Below are 18,698 nucleotides of genomic sequence, written 5' to 3'. Positions count from 1 at the left end.
CCTGGCTATCTGGATGGCAGTTCTGTTTTCTCCAGCTTCCATGGCCACAAAAAAAAGGGGAGAATTATGAATTTGCAGAGAGAGAGAGAGAAAAAAAGTGAGAGAGAGAGAGAGAGAGAGAGAGAGGATATAAGGAGAGACTGACCAAGGAACAAAATAGCAGGGAGTTAGACAAAAAGGGAGAAAAAAATCAAGAGACAATGTTGCCTTCTCTTTTCTGCTATTGGTTGAAATTTAATAGAAATGTATTGAGAACCAACTCTATCTAATCCAGTTATCTATTTCTGCATGACAGATCCACCTGAAATTTATTAACTTAAAACCACAATAATCAAGTTATGATGATCTGTCATTGTTTTGAGTGTTGACGGGGATCAGCTGGGTGGTTCCCAGACAGTCTTTCTTGAAGATAAGGATGAGGTCTGCTGGTGGCCAAGGCTGGAGTCATCACTGAGGCTGCCTCACTCACGTGTCTGCTGGTTGATGCTGGCCATGGCTGCAACCGCTCAGCTGGGGCTGTCAATTAGAACCCCTGCACGGGGTCACTCCACATAATCCGAACTTCCTCACAGCATCTCATCCTTGCACTTCTTACGTGGCCACTCAGGACTCCAAAGATGAGTGTCCCAAGAGAGTAAGGTTGAGGCTGAATGATCCTTTTTTTTTTTTTTTCTTGAGATGGAGTCTCACTCTGTTGCCCAGGCTGGAGTGCAGTGGCATGATCTCAGCTCACTGCAACCTCCAACTCCCAGGTTCAAGCGATTCTCTTGCCTCAACCTCTGGAGTAGCTGGGATTACAGGTGCCCGCCACCATGCCTGGCTAATTTTTGTATTCTTAGTAGATATGGGGTTTCAACATGTTGCCCAGGTTGGTCTCACACTCCTGACCTCAAATGATCTGCCCACCTCGGCCTCCCAAAGTGCTGTCATTACAGGCATGAGCCACTGTACCTGGCCCAAATGATCATTTTTGACCTACCAAGTCACCTTTTCTATTGTGCACCAATCGCTAAGGTCAGCTCAGATTCAAGGGCAGGGCATTTAGATACCTCCTCTGGATGTGAGGAGTGTTAAAGAACTCGTGGACATGTCTTAAAACTGCTAAAGTGTCCAATCATAGTGTCAGCTACTCTCAGCCTCTTGATCTCCAGGAGCTTCCAATCTCCAATCTTGTTGGAGCTATCAAAGTTAATTAAGTATTCTGTGAAAAGTAATAAAATAAATACCCATTCACCAGGTGAGTGAGGTGATAGAAGAACGTGTACCAAGTGGATACAAGATGAACCCTCACATTCGTATACGTCACAGACACAGTGTACTTGGGAAGGCCTGTGGCTACTGATCATTTGGAGAGCTTTGAAGGAAAAGAGGACAGCAGTGGCTGAGGTTCCCTCACTGTGGAGTGGGAGTGCTTACTTGCCTTATTCAAACTCCTATGACTGTGCTCATGATTTATTTATCCTCCTCTGCCCTGCCTTGGTATGACCAACTGTCCTTTATTTCAATTACATCATTCTGCAATGGTCCAAAAACCTTCCCTTTTTTGTTCTTCTGCTGTGACTTTATCCTTTCTGTGCATTAAAAAGATTTGGACCGGGCACGGTGGCTCACGCCTGTAATCCCGGTACTTTGGGAGGCCGAGGAGAGAGAATCACAAGGTCAGGAGATTCAAGACCATCCTGGCTAACACGGTGAAATCCGGTTGCTACTAAAAATACAAAAATTTAGCTGGGTGTGGTCATGGGCACCTGTAATCCCAGCTACTCGGGAGGCTGAGGCAGGACAATCGCTTGAATCCAGGAGGCAGAGGTTGCAGTGAGCTGAGATCGCACCACTGCACTCCGGCCTGGTGACAGAGCAAGAAATTAAAAAAGAAAAAGAAAAAGATTCAATTCCCCTTCTCCTTCCCTGCTTACTTGCTACTCCGTTGCCATTTTTCAGACCAGTGAACTTGTCTCTGCCCTTGTCTCATTCCTCAGTCAACTACTTGAAATATACATTTTCATCTTGTTTTCCTTCTTTATGGCCACTGTCTCTTGCCTCCTCAAATCCTATCTTATGTTCCACGTGACTCACGCCCTTCTCTGCTCTGACTTGTCTTATCCCAGGAGCCAGTTGTCCAGCACAGTGTAATGGGATGGTGGGCCCTGGTGCCACAATGCCCGACATCTCCACCAGATACAGCTTTGAGATCTTCATGATGAAGCTTGCTCCAATCCAAGGGCTTTGAGGTGGGGTTTGCTGTTCAACTGCTAACCTTTCTTTGGTAAGCATTTACTATATTCCATCATCACTGAAATTACCTTTAATCTTGATTTGGGCCTTTAGTCTCCTAATAGCACTCATTCTTTGTTTCTGTTTTGTTTTGTTTTGTTTTGAGACGGAGTTTTGCTCTGTTGCCCCAATCGGAGTGCAGTGGTGCAATCTCGGCTCATTGCAACCTCTGCCTCCCAGGTTCAAGTGATTCTTGTGCCTCAGCCTCCTGAGTAGCTGGGATTACAGGCTTGTGCCATGACACCCAGCTAATTTTTGCATTTTTAGTAGAATATTTTTGTATTTTTAGTAGAAAATTTTTGTATTTTTCTACTAAATTTTTTCTACAAAAAATTCTTGTATTATTCTACTAAACTCTAAAAATTTTGTATTTTTTCTACTAAAAATACAAATATTTTTAGCTACATTGGCCAAGCTGGTCTCAAACTTCTGGCCTCAAGTGGATGCCTGCCTTGGCCTCCCAATATGCTAGGATTGCAGGCATGAGCCACTGTGCCTGGCCGAGGGATATTCATTTTTAAGCCCCATGTAGGTTAGATCTCTTTTATCCTCTTAGTATAAAGTGATATATGTCCACTTTAGAAAATTTAGAACACGCAGACAAGCAAAAATAAGAAAGAAAAAAAAAAGCCACTGTAGACAGAAACATTGTTAACAACTTAATGTGGGCCTTTCTCATCGTTTTTCTTTCTAATTATGGTTTTTATATCCAAAAATTTGCCTTACCACTTAGATGGTCAGTGCTTTCCTCCAAGCTACTTCCTATTTTACTGAACCAGTTCTATAGAACTCTATTCCCTGGTCCCAGCTGATTGGAACAGGCATGGACATCTGGCCCAGCTGGACTAGTCCCTGCTCTTTCCCTGGGATTGAATTAGATTGTATGCAGGACTGGTGCTATAATAGCACATTGGCATATGTATTAGTCTATTCTCATGCTGCTAATAAAGACATACCCAAGACTGGGTAATCTGTCAAGGAAAGAGGTTTAATGGACTCACAGTTCCATATGGCTGGGGAGGCCTCACAGTCATGGCAGAAGGTAAAGGGGAAGCAAAGGTATGTCTTACACGGCAGCAGGCAAGAGAGTTTGTGCAGGGGAGGCCCCCTTTATAAAACCATCAGAACTCATGAGACTTATTCACTATCAGGAGAACAGTATGGGGGAGACTGTTCCCATGATTCAATTATCTTCACCTGGCCCCTCCCTTGATACATGGGGATTATTACAATTGAAGGTGAGATTTGGGTGGGGACACAGCCAAACCGTATCAACAGGGGATTAGAATTTGTACCTTGAAAGCTAAAGCTGTAGTGGAGAAGGTGGTTTGCAAGAGATGAGTAGAGGAGACAGTAAGAAGCAGAGGAAGAGATGGCAGAGATCTAGGGGCAGAGACTCCTTGTATCCTGGCACTGATCCCTGCAGGGAATTTTGTGGAATAGCCTTGCATCCTTACCTCATATTCGTCTTTAATGGAGCAGTGTCTATGGGATTCTGATATTTTCATCTAACAATGCCTGTGCAGAATGACAGGCACAGGCTTTGTTCACTGAAAAATACATCATCGTTTTTTTCTGAGTCATCATATGTCCTCCTAGATTATAATTTTCATGGTTACACAGTGACTATTGTGGATGTCTCAATATTTATGGGAGAAGTGCAATTTGTGGGAGAAATTTGAGCTCTGGTGTTAAAGAATACTGAGTTCCAATGCCCCGTCCTGACACTTGTTGGGTATGTGATTTGGGCAAATTATTTAAACACCCTATGCCTCAGTTCCCTCCCCTGTAAGATAGGCACAACAATAAGGTTAAATGATGTAATGATTCTTAAAGCTCACAGCACATTTTCTGTCACATAAGTGAGGATTCAATAGATTTCACCTCTCATTATTTATAACCATGAAACCAGTACTCTGTTACTGCTCCTGTAAAAACCCTTCTGTTTTCCTCCTCTCCTTCTCCTCCCCCTCCCCCTCCTCCTCCTCTTCCTCCTTCTTCTTCCTCTTCTTCTTCTTCTTCAAGGTGGAGTTTTACTCTTGTTGCCTAGGCTGGAGTGCAGTGGTTCAATCTCAGCTCACTGCAACCTCTGCCTCCTGGGTTCAAGCAATTCTCCTGCCTCTTTTGTATTTTTAGTAGAGATGAGGTTTTACCACGTTGGTCAGGCTAGTCTCGAACTCCTGACTTCGGGTGATCCGACCGCCTCAGTCTCCCAAAGTGCTGGGATTAGGAGCATGCGCCACCATACCTGGCCTCTATTTTCAACATTATAAACAGAACGGCAGTGAACATCCTTACAGTCAAATATTTGCACATAATTATTCTTTGAGAAAAATGCCAAGAAGTTGCATTATTGGATCAAAGATTATGGACATAAAAATTATTTAAAACATGCACTAGGGGCCAGGCGTGTTGGCTCATGCCTGTGATCCCAGCACTTTGGGAGGCCGAAGCAGGCAGATCACAAGGTCAGGAGTTGGAGACCAGCCTGGCCAAGATGGTGAAACCCCGTCTCTACTAAAAACACAAAAATTAGCTGGGCATGGTGGCAGGTGCCTGTAATCCCAGCTACTCAGGAGACTGAGGCAGGGGAATCGTTGGAACTCGGGAGGCGGAGGTTGCAGTGAGCCGAGATCACTCCACTGTACTCCAGACTGGGCAACAGAGCAAGACTCCGTCTCAAAAACAAACAGATAAACAAACAAAAAACAAACAACAACAAAAGCATGCACTAGGATGACTGTCTCTGAATCTTCAGTGTTATCCACCACCCTAGCCTTATCCATTTTCTTCTTGGCCTCGGATTTAGAGAAAACATGTTTCTTTCCGAGTTCAGGATGTGGTCTATGTTCACTTTCCAACAAAATTAAAACGTCACATCTGACATTTGAGTTGGGACTCTTTGGGGTAAAGTTAATTAATTCATTTAGCCATTCACTTACATGTCAGGTATAGATTAGGTTTATATACCGCCTAGATTTATGGATTAGGCTTATATTTTGAGAGCTGGCTGGAATGTTGCTAATGATGGAGAGGGCTTTGCAGCCATCATAGGAAGCGTTCCAGATGGTCCTAAGGAAGTCAGATGTAGACTAAGGCTTACAGTATCTGAAAAATCTTTCCTTTCTAGACACAGGGACATGTGGAATATGAACATCTTTATCTTTTGATGTGCCTGGAATGACCGGCCATCGGCAGACCCTTCCCTGGCTTCAAGGCTCTGGAAAATATCAATATGAAGTTTAGTGAGATGCTTCTTTGAGCCACCCACTGTGCTAGGCACCTTGGAAAGACAAACGTAACCCTACATGTTCCTTATTCTCAAGAGCATAGTTTGTTGGGGAAGTAGATGTGCAAACAATTAGAGGGCCAGTTAAATTTGCCAGAAGTTAAATTTGCTAGATTGGTGGTATGCACCTGTAAGGAAATCCCAAAATAAGGCATTCCATGAGCCAAGGTCTGCATGCAGTTAGCCACTTGGTCCCCAGGGGGTTTTAATTGTTCTAAAGTTACAGTATTTGATTTTTCTTTTTAGTTACCAACAATGAACACTGGATATTTTAGGTAAAAATACAGATTTCTGTCTTACCTTGAAAAAACAAAAGAATTGACAATAATGAGCCCCTATTCCACCATGGCAACAGAGGCATGGCTGATCTTTTAGCCAGGGAATGAAATGAGTTCCTCTGCCAGGCACGGTGGCTCACACCTGTAATCCCAATACTTTGGGAGGCCAAGGTGGGTGGATTACTTGAGGTTAGGAGTCCGAAACCAGCCTGGCCAACATAGTGAAACCCCTGTCTCTACTTAAAATACAAAAATTAGTCGGGTGTGGTGGCAGGCACCTACAGTCCCAGCTACTCAGGAGGCTGAGGCAGGAGAATCCCTTGAACCCGGGAGGCAGAGGAGGAAGTTGCAGTGAGCCAAGATTGCGCCACTGCACTCCAGCCTGGGTGACAGAGTGAGACTCATCTCAAAAAAAGAAAAAAAAGAAAGAAAGAAAGAAAGAAAGAAAGGAAAGAAAGAAATGAGTTCTCCTTTTTAATTAGTCCCCACCACTCCTTACAGTTTTATCCTGTACTGCTTCATTTATTTATGCTATTTGTGTGGGTCCTGTGAGTTTAAGAGTATGGCCTAGTGGAGCGAGGCCCTTGTTCTTTCACAGGATATCCAGGAAGGTCAGAAAGATCTGCTAGAGGGGAGACCTGCAGGGTAAGCAGAAATTTGCAATGTAGAGAGGTAGAAGGCAGGTGGAGCACCTAGGGCAGGGGCAACAGCATGTGCAGAGGCATGGAACTTGAGCACAGAAGGCCTGCTTGGACAAAGACAAGCTGACAAGGATAGCAAGAAAGTTGAGTATTTAACAGAAGGGATCAAGAGAAAGAATTGGAGAAGTATGCAAGTGCCAGCTCATGAACAGTCTGGCATACCAAAATAGAGGCTTTGCATTTTGCTCTGTAAAAACTAGATTGGGCCTGGTGTGGTGGCTCATGCCTGTAATCCTAGCACTTTGGGAGGCTAAGGTTGGTGGATCACTTCAGGTCAGGAGTTTGAGACCAGCCTGGCCAACATGGTGAAACCCCTTCTCTGCTAAAAATACAAACATCTGAGCATGGTGGCAGGTGCCTATAGTTCCAGCTGCGAGGGAGGCTGAGGCAGGAGAATTGCTTGAATCTGGGAGGCAGAGGTTCAGTGAGCCGAGATTGCGCCACTGCACTCCAGCCTGGGCAACAGAGTAAGACTCTGTCTCCAACAAACCAACAAACTAGATTGGATGACTGATTGGATAATAGCTAAAAGAGTTTCCAACAGTGCCCCGACTCCATGCTGACGTTGTGTAAAGCACATGGTGTGCAGCAACTCATGAAATCCTGACTCCAAGCATATAATACATTTGCTATTAGGGAAGCAAAAAAGCAGATCGAGGGAGATCGGTTAAGTGACTTCTCCAAGGTCACAACCAATATCATCAAAGCAGGGAGTGAACCCCAAGCTTCATTACAGAGCTTGCAATCTAATAATCAGGGCACCCTACTTCCCAACTGGATTAGTGCTTCTGAACAACTACCCCGGCAGCAATGTTGGGGTTGCGTGGGGTGTGACTGTGGGGACACTGAGAGAGCAAAGCTGCTGAGCATTGGCCAGAGAGCAGGAGGGCCTTCACCAAGGTGGCCTAGTGCTGTGAAGAGGAGGGGTGGGTGGGGGAGATGTTGAGCAGGATGGATCAGCGGGACCCTCCTTCATGGAACCTGCTGGCCATCGCATCGCGTTTTCTTTTCCTCCTTGGAATTCTTGAAGCACTGTGAGCGTCTTTCCCAGGGCTTGCTTGTACCATGTCCCCATCCAGCTGTGTGCATCTTATCACATCTAGTATGTTTTGAGTTCCTTAAGGGCAGGAGGAATTATGCTTTATTTGCCTTAATATTTTTTTTGCATTGCTGAGCATAGTGCTTTGGTAAATGAATGAATTCCAAAATTATCTTATTCAGATCATTTCTCCTTATGTCTGCATTTTATAAGTTAGTGGCCAGTTAAATACTTTTTCTTTTAAAATATGAAAATAATTTCCTTACACAATGTACTTTAAACTACATTAAAATATGAGGGAAAGTAAGACTGGGAAGTTGTTTAAAAACAGCAAACCCTTTAAGAGTCAATGTCACATTTATTGCTATAAAATATTTTTCTCTCTCTGTTAGACATCTGGTTCCCATTACGTACAGTATTGGGTACTTGAGTTCACCAACCATTTTGCATACCAAGCAGTGTGCAGGCAAAATCCCCACCGTCATCCACCCAGTATATGCATTTGCACCAGGTAATTCTTCACATTTACAGACAACCCTTCTATCACCAATTTAATTCTTACCAATACATTTTTGAAGTTACTTTGCTCATAGGTATCTTAAGACCAAATTGCCTACATCTGAGAAGTGAAAAACTTTAAAACCCTGGAGTCTTTGCTTTATGTCATTGTACAGTCCGACTATCTATAATCTGGCATTGAAGTCAGTGAAACATCTAAATCTTAAGTCTATATTTCCTAGTAACATTGACCCAGAAATGAGAAACACAATATGGAATGTTTGCTAATGAGTCATGAATTTCATTATAATTGCTTCCACATTCAGGATAGCTCCCTTAAAACCATCTAATCTTGACATATCCTGCAACAATCCCATGTGTTGTAAATGATTTTGTTTTATTTCTTAGGTTACTGCTAAGGGCTTATTTTCTGGTTCATTTCATTTTCTTAAAGAAAACCACACACATGTGTGCATGTGCACACACACACATTCAGACATATACACCTCACCTCAATTTATATTTTTTGAAATAAAATAATTATGAAATAAAAAGGAGCCCTCATTTGGTTTGAAAATAAAAATAAACACATTTAGGGAGAAAGTTGAAATACAGTCCATTTTACAGCTCTAATTCAGGTCTCTGAGAATTAAAGCCAGAATTAACCAATGCCTAGGCAAGCAGTAGTCTGTACCCTTTGGAGACTTCAGAACCTATATCAGAATGGACAGACACTACTGGTATTCAGTACTGTAATGATGGAAAATTAAATACAACTTTAAAAAACTGTTCACATTATAAAGTGATCTATTAGCATTATACGACTTCAGCACTTAAAGTGACTGATTCTAATTGCAAGATTTGGCCAGTAGCAAGCATTAAAGAGCTGCAGGATCTTGTATTTTTTTCCTTTTGGGATATTTTAACTGGATTTTCTTTGGAATGAAGCTTTATTCTTACCACACAAAAGATTGTGTGGAAGAAATTTCTCTGTTCGATAGAATGAGAGGCAATTATAGTTTCTTCTTCTTTGATTCATGATTCAATATGCCAGATCCTAAAAAATTCTTGCATTTATTCTCCCTTTCCTTTACTAAGTAAAATTATATCTTTACAGTTCATGGATATTGTCCTGAAGAAGTAAAGATGGATGCCCTTCTCTAATGAGCTTTAGCAAGCAGGGAGGCACTCTTTCCTTGCACCTGGTTATTTTACTGTGTCCTTCAGAATCTCTCCAGGATAAACCGGTGGGTCTGTAGGATGAAACTACCATGCCATACCTTGAGCTGAACTTATTTTACATATGTTATCACAAAACTACAGGGACTTCTGGGCAGGTATGCTTCTTAGATGTACCTACTAATGAGTTTGCAGTTTCCAGAAAAGAAGGAAGTGTATGGGAGAATGTCATTCGTCTTTGAATTTGACTTTAGGTTTATGACATCTACAGGCTATTTCAGAATTTTCATTTGATCGACTACAGGAAGCTAATTAATCGAGTAGAATTGGAAACTGCAGCTTTTTATGCTAAAAGAGGTTTTTTTGCGGGGGAGGGGGGTGTTGAACTTACATGTTTAAGCAGTTTAAGATATATTGAAATTTTACCTTAATCTGCTGTATGGATTTTTTTTATTGGTGGCTTTCAGATCTCTCAGGTAGTAGAGGAATTGCCTACCACGTTTCAGAGTTTAGATGTGATGACCTACATTGTTATCCATGTAACCAACAGTGGGATCTTGAACATGTAGTTTAAAACTCCAGCAATACTGTAAATGCTAGCCTTATTTATTTAAAACATCGCTCTCTGAAACTGACATTATTTTCTTAATAGGACAACACTGGGTAGAAAGAAGTTTAAAGGCACTCTCTGACTTCTTGGTGAATTTTTCACTAACAGTTCCCCATTGCTCATAATTGCATCCTCTCTTCCAAAACCTAGAATCTGCAGAAGAGAGCAGAAATACTTGTTATTGACCTGAATTAGGATAAAAAGAAGAGAGAAGATAAGATCATAGCTGTTGGCACTTTGTTTATGAAAACATCATTTCGAAAATATGCTTGAATCAGGCAAAAGTAATGCATCTCCTTCCTCTCCTAGCATATTTTAAATGCCAACCTAGCCAGACAAAAAGAATAGTGCCCCAAATTAGGGCATTTTCTTTCCTGTATGCTAGTGTAATATATGATAACATCATTTAATTATTACTTATGACATTTTAACTACATTTTAGATATTATAGAAATATATAAAATTTATGTGAAAGTATAAATATAAAAATCAGAAAGTGTTTAAAAATTATCACATTTTATTTTGAAATAATACAGGACTCACTGAAGTTGTAAAAATAATTCAGAGAGATCCCCTGTACCCTTCACCCAGCTTTCCCCAAAGACAGCGTATCACATAACCACAGCACATTCTAAACATTAGGAAATTGATTCAATAGTGTTAACTCAGTTAGAGGATTTATTCAGGCTCCAGCAGTTTTACATGCATTCTTTTCTGGGGTGTATAATAACGTGTAGAAATGCGTAAAACACCAGCGTTAAGAAAGCACCTCTCACCAATAAATATTGATGATATGCAAGATTCTCAGACAATGTGGTTTTATGCATCTTGTGATTGACTAAAAGCAAAGTAGAGCTGGTTGCATTTAGGAAGGTCCTTTATACCTAATTGCTTTATCCATATGTTAATTAACTAATCAATTAATCAATCCTAATCAAGTGCCAACTATGAGCCAGCCTCTTTGATAAACTGGAGATGCAAAGATGGAGGCATGGATACTACTCGCGAAGAACTCACAGGAGGAGGTAGAAAAACAAATCAACAATTACAACATGTAGCTGCATACCATAACACAAATGAAGCACACCAACATGACTAAGCACCTAAAAGTGCCCTGCACTGCACCAGGCATTAGGAATAAAGGGGTGAATAAGATGCATGTTCTTCCTGTTCTGTGGAGCACACTGCTGAGTGCAGGAGATAAGACCATTAACGAGCGATGACAGCAACGTGCTCTAACAGGGAGCTGTGGTTCGGCGTGGGTGGGTCCTAACCAGATCAGTGGGTATAGGAAAGTGACTCAGGAGTGTGTCATGAGGTCAAGGCCAGCATCTCAAGACGCTGAGCATGAGTGCTTTATGGGATCTTTGAACCAATCTCTGACTATATTTCATGCAGACCCCATAAAGCATCTTCTAGTTGTGTTATCACATTTTAGCAGATGGCTTGCTATCACAAGAGCAGTCAATGTTTCTCAGAACTGAATCAAGAGCTCTTTGAAAGCCAGACGTGGTGGCTCATGCCTGTAATCTTGGCGCTTTGGGAGGCCGAGGTGGGAGGATAGCTTGAGCTCAGGAGTTTGAGACCAGCCTGGATGACCTGGCGAAACCGCCTCTCTACAAAAAATACAAAAATTAGCTGGGCATGGTGGCATGCACCGGTGGTCCCAGCTACTCAGGAAGCTGAGGTAGGAGGATCAGTTGAACCCCGGGGATAAAGGCTGCAGTGACCACTGCACTCCAGCCTGGGTGACAGAGTGAGCCTCTGTCTCAAAATAAATAAATAAATAAAAACAAAAACAAAAACAAACAAACAAACTCTTTGATGTCATACCTGGTGTCAGGTCTTCTCCATTCAGTGCTGGCAGGCCTGGTGCTGGGTTCACACAGGACATGGGGTGAAGAAGCGTTTGCTTTCCCCCAGTGAAGGTGAAGTGTTTTCCTAGAGCATGGTTGGTTAGTTGGTGTTGGAAAAATATAACAGTTGTGTTTTTCTTTCCTAACAAATTGAGGTTTCTTATACAAAATGGGACAACACTATCACCCTCTAAGCTGCTGTGGGTCTGATCATTGGCCTTTCCTGCTTAGAACCCCTCAGTTGCTTTACACTAGACTTAAGGTGGCATCCAAAATTCCTACCTAAGCATGTGGTCTACAAGGCCCTATGTGATGTGGCTCTGCTCACCTATGTCTCATCACATTCTGCTTTATCTCCAGGTCCTAGTGGTCCAAGCATGCTGGCCTGTTTATTATTTCTTTAACTTCCAAGCTGTTTCCTACTCCTGTACCTTTCCACGTGTTTTTGGAAATGTTTTCATTTTTCCTGGTACTCTTATCTATAACCTCATTCTTCAGGCTTCTACTGCAACACCTTCTATACTGAAGCACTTGTTTATGTGAAGCCTTCACTGTAAGCTCCACTTTATTCTTACTTTTACTTTGTGTATTTAGTATCGTATGCAATTTTCTATTCATTGGCATGATTATATAATATTTATCTCTCCCATTAAACTGTAAGTTCCATGAGGGCTGAAATGATGTCATTTTTATGATTATCTCCTGAAGGCTCAATAAGCAGTTGTTGAATGAATTATTGAATGAATGAAAACATGAATAAATGAAAGAAATAGTGACATGTACCATTATTTCTCCTATGTTTAGGTAATGCTACACCTAAGATTTGGAAGTATCTATACAGTGTTTTGGGATCATTTCTGGAGTCATTTCTTTCTCAGGTTCAGGCAGCAGTCATTTCTCATAAAAATCATAGCCGAGCTGGGCGTGGTGGCTCACGCCTGTAATCCCAGCAATTTGGGAGGCCGAGGTGGGCAGATCACCTGAGGTTGGGATTGTGAGACCAGCCTGACCAACATGGAGAAAACCCGTCTCTACTAAAAATACAAAATTAGAAATTAGCTGGGTGTGGTGGTGCATGCCTATAATCCCAGCTACTTGCGAGGCTGAGGCAGGCGAGGCAGGAGAATTGCTTGAACCCAGGAGGTAGAGGTTGCAGTGAGCCAAGATTGCACCATTGCACTCCAGCTTGGGGGACAAGAGTGAAACTCCGTCTCAAAAAAAAAAAAAAAAAAATTCATGCTGACATGATTTTGTCTACTTCAGCGGTTTCTGCTCTAGGTGTTTTATTTGGTGAAGTTGTCATCTCAAGGCTACTCCAACAATGGGCAAACCATGGTTTAGGTGCCCACTGCTGACTGAAATGGTGGCCATTACTTTGCAAAGAACAGTCTAGAACTGCTTTGCTAATCCCGGGGCTTTGAACATGGCTCTTTGGCACACAGAGGGTCTTGAGCATGGGAGGTACCTTGGCAGACAGGTCCAGCACACCCTTTAAAAATGTTTATATCTGCTGAATTCTAGATCCAAATCCTGTCTTCACTGGCTTCAAGAATCCTGTCTTCACTGGTTTCAAAACTGGGATGAAGGAGGCTCCTTAGTGGAGAGCAAACCAAAGAGGTATTTGGAACAGGGATAAGGGGATGGATAGAAGTCAGGGAATGTCTCCAGGGAGAAATGATCTTTGAGTTGAATCCAAATTGGTGGTCAGGATTGAGTTACTCAGATAGACATATGCGACATGGTATAAGGGTGGGCTGAGGGAATAGCAGTGCAAAGGCCTAAAGAGATGTTTGGCGAAAAGGCTCAACCAAATCTCTGGACATGCAAAACCAATTAATGGACTGTGAGAAGAGTGGTAATCCCTTGTCTCTCAAATTTGAATTATGTAGATAAGTGCTTCAATTTTGTGCCTGGTATGTACCCAGTCTAAGCATATGTTTATTGCCTAACATAGATTATCTTAAATTTTGGTTGGTAGGTAACAATGCTGTCTGAATTTCTGTTTTGTTTTGTTTTTTTCTTTTGAGACAGAGTCTCGCTCTGTCACCCAGACTGGAGTGCAATGGTGCGATCTTGGCTCACTGTAACCTCCGCCTCCCAGTTTCAAGCGATTCTCCTGCCTCAGCCTCCTGAGTAGCTGGGATTATAGGCATGTGCCGCCATGTCCAGCTAATTTTTGTATTTTTTAGTAGAGACAGGGTTTTACCACCTTGGTCAGTCTGGTCTCGAACTCCGGACCTTGTGATCTTCCCGCCTCGGCCTCCCAAAGTGCTGGGATTACAGACGTGAGCCACTGCACCCTGCCACAGTGTGAATTTCATTAACTTTTCTCCTAGGTTTTTATCAAGAAGGGCATGTGTGTGTGTGTGCACATATGTGTCTTTAAACTCATTTGTTAATCTTGCTCATGTATAAATAAAGATCACAGATCTTGTTTATGTTAAGAGCTGTGAGATTTTGGCGAGCTGCTGCTTCTGGAATGTATACGTAGTGAAGAGCCAGCATTGCATACCAGAAAGAACTCACGTTTTGTAGTTAAAGACCTGGGGACAAGGCTCAACTTGGCACTCACTAACCTGTGACTCTGGGCAAGTTGCATAACCTCCCTGAGTCATAATATTTCCCCTCTAACTTTGTGGTAATAATAAGGTTATTTGGCTCATTTATCTCATAGAATTATTTATATAAGGCAATCTATTTGAAAAATCTTTAAACATTATAAAGCACTTTGTAAATAGGAGGCATTGTTATTCTAGAAAAAGTATACTTAAAAATGTGACAGGTTATGTAAGTGAATGGAGAGGCCCTACCCAAGCTCAATATCATTTGAAAATTGAAAATAGCATATTTCAAATATGGCAATATGGATAGACATTCAAAAGTTTCTGAGAGCAGTGAAAATTTATACTTATTGTGTTGCAGGTTTATAGTTCAGAAGGCATTTCAATGTTGTACAAATTAAAGAGAAAGTCAGCCCCCCCCAAATAAAGATTGATAACAACTTTTGATTTTTAGAAAAGAAGACATAAAGTGAATTTTCATGAAATATTTCTTGGTAACTCACTTTGTAATATTTTTGGAAATTATGTAACAATAGAATTACTTTCCAGAACACAGTAATAAACTTTCCCCAAAATGTTTTGTTTAATTAAGAAGGAGCTAAGTAACTGGAGGAAAGGCAAGCACATTTTATATGTGACAAACAACTATCTCACACATTAGTTTCAAAATATAAGACATCTAAAGGTGCATATCAAACTCAGCATTAAAAGTTATTGAGATCCTTTGCCATAAAAATGATTTCCTTATATTTTCTAGAAACTCAAATTGGATTCACATTAAAGAAGAGAAGGATGGATTTTTTAGACAACACAAACCCAGGAAGGGTTTGAGGGGTGAAACAAACTGGGTTATGGATGAACAGCGGGTAATTGGAATATAGAATTGAAACAGTAATTAACATCTTGGTAAGTTACCCACCATAAAATGCTTTAGAGCAAGATAGATTTTTGTTTTTCTGTTTTTTCTTCTATTTCTTCTTTTCTATTTTTTTCTTTTTTCTATATTGTCGTGTAGGACACCCTCTTTTTTCCTCTAATTTTGAGATCCCCATGAATGAAAACAAAACAAATATTAAAATATTGCATAGGAACAACACAAATGGCTTTGGTAATGCACAAACTGCAAGTGGATTGGCTCTGTGTCAGCTGGTGCATGTAGGAAGCTGAAGAATATTTTCTTGCCAACGTTTTGGATCTTGAAAATACAAGACTTATTTTTTGGTGGGGGGTGGGTGCAAGGGTGCAATCCAATTAAAAAAAAAAAAGACTGTATGACCATTGTGTAGGAAGAGCTTCAGCCACCCTACGGCAGACAGTGAGTTGGTGTTCCACAAGTAACTGGGGGAGATGAAGGGTACATTGTAGTCAGGGGGAGTCTCTCTGGGCCTAAAATCACTATAGAACATTTTTCCAAAGTACCCTGGTGTCTGCACTGATCCTGAGTGCTGGCACTTGCACTTTGTCACCACATCCATCTCAGAGCTGCCCCAGTGGCTGGAGACCTCTTGAATATCAGTATCATGCTGTCCCCCAACCTGGGGGATTCGTTTTCCTCCCCTGCAGTAGACATTCACGTGAAGGTTAATCCACAGTTAGGAGTTACTTAACTCAAGCCTGAGAAAGCATACACTGCATCTTTAAGAAATAGTTTACTTGTGAATCAGTAAACGTACTAGACAAAGCAGCCATTACTTATGCATTCCTGCATACCCAGCAAGGTGAAAATAATAGAATAAACATCATATACTTCATTATGATATCGGTTTACACTTCCAGGGTACACAAAAAGAGGCCATTTCATCAAGCTAATTGCCTGAAAGTAAAAGAGAGAGAACTTTAGCTATTAGTCTATTATGGGGCTTTTTTCTTAATCACAAATAGGGGCCGTGTGTCCCTGGGGGGATGTGTATTCTAATTTACAATTGAACTACAGATCAGAGCAATCAATCTTGGGCAGCACTTTTACAGTGTAATTGCTGCAACATAACAAATAAAAAAAAAAAAAAAAGAGAGAGAGAGAGGAGAAGAAGAAGAAGGCCTAAGTTGAGCTTCAGCTTGAGGTGGAGATATTTCCAGGCACTAGTTCAGGGTGGGAGGGAGGGAAGAAATGCCACAAACATGAATATGCAATGAGGGCTCATTAGCGGCCTCGTGTTGCCATGACGAATGGCATTATCCGCGGCCTGGTGCTGCCTAAACATGAATTTTATAACGACCCATTTATCATGACTTGTCATGGGCTTCTGTACTGTACTTTCTTCCAGCTCACACACCTTTCCCTATTATGACAGTAGAAATCTTTCCTTTTATTATTATTGTTTCCTTTTGTATTGATTTCTGGCTCTTTCAAGTAAGTTGCATCAAACAGAGCAACATGCTAATGAGTGATTTGTGCCTTCAAAGTTGAAGAACTAAAACTGATTATTCATCCCGTCTTCTCTGTAGTCATATAATTGAGCACAGAGTTGGGCTAAACTTTGAAAGAAATTTCTTGATGTGTGAGTTTTTGTTTTTTGTTTTTTGTTTTTTTTTTGACTGTAGCATCTTGACTGCAGATTTTTTAAAAATTTAAAATTAATGAAGTTATCTTCCTTTCGTTTATTTTATTCCCTTTTTTGTACTTCCAGAATCTTTTAATATCTTAAATGCACAACTCAAAAGTTTCCATATCTCTTCCCAAAATCTCGGAGCCATTACAGAAAAGTGTAAGACTAAAATGTTTCAGAGATTTTTAGTGCTTAGCATTTTACAAGTGCATGAATTGATTTCTCACTTAGAAACCCTCTTATATTGTACTGAGGAATGTTGGTGTAAAGCTTGTTCTTTGATAATAACTTCCTAGGATATACATTTTACTAACAGAAAAAAAAGAAAGTGGAAGCAATCTCCCATGATGAAAACCATGAGATCTGTTTGAATATTCAGCAGCAACAATTTGCTCTATGTGAAGGCTTGAGTCTTTGCCATTGGCCAGGAGGGAGGAGGGTGCGTGTGTCTGTCAAAGTTAAGTCTACCAGTCAGCCAAGCATAGGGTCCTAGATTGGCAGAAGTGTCCTATTGTAATCAGAGATACAGTGTGCCTTACGATTAGTCCGTTTAGTACCATGAAAAGGGTAACACTAAAACTATTTCTCAGATTTAGCTTGGTGAAACATGGCAGCACAAGGAAGTAGAATCTGGTATTGCTTTGCACATCCAGGGATTACAGTCATTCCTGTATTTAATTTGTGAACAGTAAATAGCTGACAAGGTCTTTTTAGCATGACTGTCTCTACTGTGCCCTCTTGGATTTCATTTTAATAGTAATGACACTTTTACATAGTAATACTATTTATGTAACAATGATATGTAAAACTCATGATAAAATATTCTGTGTATTACTGATAATTTTATATTCATAAAGGATTTTGCCCTCCCCCAGTTCTTGTTTTTAGATCCTTGGGTTCACTAGAATGGGGTCTGTTATTTAATTTTTTTTTTTAAGGAAGAGAAAATTGGGGCTCAGAGGTTAAGTGACTGACTCAAGGTCACACAGAAAAATGAGATGCTGGGGCTCAGCATCAAGTTCTTAAGTCCCCGGGTCAGTGCTTTAATGTACCCAAAGTTGCAGAGCAGAAATTATTGCTAAAATGGCAGGTAATCTCTTTTAGGATTTAATGATAAGTGAATGAATTGGGAAAAGAGCCCATTGAAAAGATGACCATCATTTACACTTGAGAGCCTGTTATTTTCCAAAGCTACTTAAAATTAAGTTACCATTCAAACCATTTAAGTTGAATTAACTTTCATCATTTAAAAATGCAGATATGAAATGTTTTCCAACATAAAGACTTGGGCATCATCCTGGATGGTGATCTTGTCCTACGAGTCCACTGGGCATTATATTTTTGTTTCTGAAGAAAATATTCCTGTTTTCCTCGTGAATGAATGACAGAGGATTTTTAGAGATCATTCTGTGAAGAAGGGAGTGAAATACTAGCAAATGATATTAAAGAACACTGTGATTGTGACTGAACAGATTAAGACTGTGTCTATACGACACCAAACATCTGGATGAAAATGGAAAAAAAAAAAGTAAAAATCCTTGATGTTCTGTTTACTTGATACCATACATCTGGATCTTTAATAACATCTGGATTTTTGACTCTTTTCTCCTCCTAGGTTTCATCTGGGTGTTTGGCATCATGTTCAGAAATGAGAAAGATAAAATTCAGCACTATTATTACTGAATTAGATAAAATGATTGTATTTAATTAACCTGTAAATATTAACTAATTATTCTGTTTACCATAACATGTAATGAATATAATTCTCCACCAGGCAAATAAAGACAGAAAGATGTCATTAGGTGATTTAAGCGTAAAACTTGGCTTAAAGCATATTTAAATCTTGGTCATAGTTTACTAGCAGTAA

General features: G+C 40.7%; 1 long non-coding RNA gene across 1 annotated transcript in view; it reads left to right on the top strand.

Annotated features, from left to right (window-relative positions):
* The window catches only part of LOC112628661, a 61,311-nt gene extending 42,667 nt beyond the window's left edge, over positions 1–18,644 (top strand). Inside the window, exons 5-8 of the long non-coding RNA XR_003120458.1 lie at positions 2,109–2,266; positions 13,246–13,341; positions 15,043–15,191; positions 18,447–18,644. This is a non-coding gene — a long non-coding RNA (uncharacterized LOC112628661). The remainder of the gene's footprint in view (positions 1–2,108; positions 2,267–13,245; positions 13,342–15,042; positions 15,192–18,446) is intronic.
* The last annotated feature ends 54 nt before the right edge of the window (positions 18,645–18,698 follow it).

The sequence above is a fragment of the Theropithecus gelada genome, chromosome 7b (assembly GCF_003255815.1).
Source record: "Theropithecus gelada isolate Dixy chromosome 7b, Tgel_1.0, whole genome shotgun sequence".
Taxonomy (NCBI): domain Eukaryota; kingdom Metazoa; phylum Chordata; class Mammalia; order Primates; family Cercopithecidae; genus Theropithecus; species Theropithecus gelada.
Note: the sequence above shows the minus strand (reverse complement) of the source record. Positions and strands in the feature narration are given on the sequence as shown.